Source organism: Arachis ipaensis, chromosome B2 (assembly GCF_059453495.1).
Source record: "Arachis ipaensis isolate K30076 ecotype BB chromosome B2, ASM5945349v1, whole genome shotgun sequence".
NCBI classification, from domain to species: Eukaryota; Viridiplantae; Streptophyta; class Magnoliopsida; order Fabales; family Fabaceae; genus Arachis; species Arachis ipaensis.
Genome location: NC_142437.1, coordinates 32641767 through 32644592, shown reverse-complemented (window position 1 = coordinate 32644592; position 2826 = coordinate 32641767). Strand labels below are relative to the sequence as shown.

General features: G+C 42.6%; 1 pseudogene; it reads right to left on the bottom strand.

The window, feature by feature from the left end:
* Positions 1-2123: 2123 nt before the first annotated feature.
* Positions 2124-2547, bottom strand: LOC148573515 (uncharacterized; annotated as a pseudogene).
* Positions 2548-2826: the final 279 nt, after the last annotated feature.

Genomic DNA, 2826 nt, shown 5'->3' with positions numbered 1-2826 from the left:
CTCCAATAGTGGAAGTGCAAAAATCACAATTATCAATAATTCAACATATACATGCATTCATTCTCATCCATGGATCAACATCCATCTCAGCCATCCGGCTTACGGTTCAGTCCAGAACCAGCCAATATTGATAATCACACACAGCCATTCCGGCTCACGGTTCAATCCAGAACCAGTCAATATTCATAATCATACATAGCCATTCCGGCTCATAATAAAACAGCACTTCCACATTCAAAATCATCAAATTCATGAAATCGGCATTTAAGCCATAAATCATTTTCTCAATTCATTTCACTTTGAAATCAAGTTTCAACTCTTTTCAGCCTTGGCTTTAAAGATCTCATTTCTCAAATTATCTCAGTCTCATAAGCCAATTTTACTCAAGGAAAATTCCCTTTTTGAAATAAGCCACTCTCGGCTTCCTCTTTCCAAAACTTCCAAAACCATGGAAAGTTAAAGATTCCTTTTGAATCATTCAAAATCACCCATCCAACAATGGGATTTTTGTAACAAAAGTTCCTCGGCAGAGTCCCAAGTCCTTAGGGGAGAATAGCATAACTCATTTCGCCAAATTCATTTAAAATCGTTAAAACTTTGGCTTTCCGATTTGAGTGATAAAATAAGATCTAAGCCAAACCGAGTCACGTAATCATTTACTTCCTTCAAAGCCGTTTCCTTTACTTAGGCAAAACCAGCTTTAACCCCCATGACAAATTCTAAAACGTTTCAACTGTTAAAAATTGTTTTAGTCTTGCAAGAATTCAGAATTCAAAGAGTACTCAAAACCTTTCTCAAAACATTTCAAAATGAAACTTGTCAATAGACACTCAGGTTCTTTCAAAGTCATTGAAACTTCTTTAATTAAAATCCCCAAGTCAAATTCAAAGGCATAAACCCTTTTCACATCCAAACAGCTTTAAAACACAAGTCTCATCTAAATAACTTTCTTCTGAAAGAGATACAATGCCTTTCTTAAGAAGCAAGACTGAATCACAATTTCCTCTTTAATAATTCATTTCAAAAGCATGAATCATTCTTTTCTTGATAATTCAAGTAAAATAGTAGAAGTCTTTAACTCATCATTTTTCCAGACAACATTCAATAAAGACTCGGATTTTATAGAAATTTCGGCAGCACCTCCCCTAAAACTTGGACTTTGCCACCCGGTTCGGGTCCCCACTAAACCGTTCCACAATCCTTTTCAACAGTCCAGAATCCAAATAAATTCAAAATCAAGCTAAATCCAACAGTCGCCTCATTGGCATATCTCAAGAAAACCGTTTCAAAATCACACCAATATCAACTGAATCAACTCCTTTCCAAAGCTTTAAAGAATCGGTTCAACATTAAATCATTTATCAAAACCAAATCAATTTAAGCAACCCAGGCTGAATTTCAAGAGTATTCTATCTTTCACATCATCAAAATAATTGAATCAATTCGAACCAATCCTCAACGGATTAAACTCATATCTCAAATCTTTAAAGAATCAACTTCAGACATTACATTTCACAAAGCCGCACAACAATTCAACCAAACCAACATCCATAGTCATTCGAGTCAATCAAATAATACATAAGGCAGATACAATCACTAAATACACAATATCTCGCACCAGTATCCATATGTAATAATTCCAATACACAAAATATAGTTTTTGGAAAGCGCCCCTACCTCAAAACGCAATTCCATAGTCCAAAAGTCTCACAGAGTCCTCTTCGCCTCAACCCAAAACCAACTGCAGCCAGCAACTCGGCTCCACTTGCATTCTCAACAATCTCACCAACTCTAATCGCAACACATAACAATTAGGACTCGACCCCACGTTACCAAAACCCATATTCATTAACCAAGCACAACAAGGTACTAACGCAAGGCTTTCGAAATAGAGATACTCACTAGATTAGCGAAACGAAACAGCCGCAACTCCAAAACGACTCGGCAGCGGCTCCGTTAATAAATTCTGAATAACGGCGGCAGCCCGAATTTCTGATAATAGAAGTTGTACAACCACGCAGTGTCAATACTCTTTCCGAAATCCAAAAGAACAGTAACCAAACTTAAAATTCTTACCGCCGGCGGGACCCGGTGGCAGCAGAGACGTTCCTGGCGGCAGAGGCTCAGCCCGGAGCTTCGGCGGTGGTCCCGGAAGTCATAGAACCACTCCCGGTTGCCAGAAACACAGAGGCGCAGCTCTCCTTTCCAACAGCGACACCTGCCGCGGTGGCTGATGCAGCAGCTCAAGACGCAAGCAGCAGCGGCGGAGGATTTCAACGGCAGAGAGAGGCAGTTTCCTCCACTCTCATCCATAGTCAACCACGATGGAGGTGGAAGCTGGCAGTGGCAGCGGTGGTTCCGACGAAGGCGACTCTTCTCTGTTCGTGCTTCCAGTGGCGGCGGGAAGGATGGATTCGGTGGCAGAGACCTGACAAAGCTGGCGGCGACGGGCTCCAACGACGACGGCGAACTCAGTTCCGACGGCGGCATCTCCCTCGCGAGCTCCCACTCTCCCTCCTCGCGTTCACCCACTTCTCGCTCCTCCATTGTCGGGGATGACAGCAGCCACGGGCGGCGAGGCCCACTAACCGCGACGCATCTCCCACTCCTCCGTGTCACTCACCACGCCGGCATAGCACCGTCCCTCTTCTCCGATTCCCCTTCCCCGGTTCCCTCTGATTCCTCAACTTCTCTCTCTGTTCTATCTCATGAATGCCGCTGATTTTGGAAGAGGCAATAGGATTAGGGTTTCGGCGGCTGAGGGATAGGGCATTAGGGTTTATTATTATTTTTTTTACACTTAGGGTTAAGGGCATTTTGGTAATT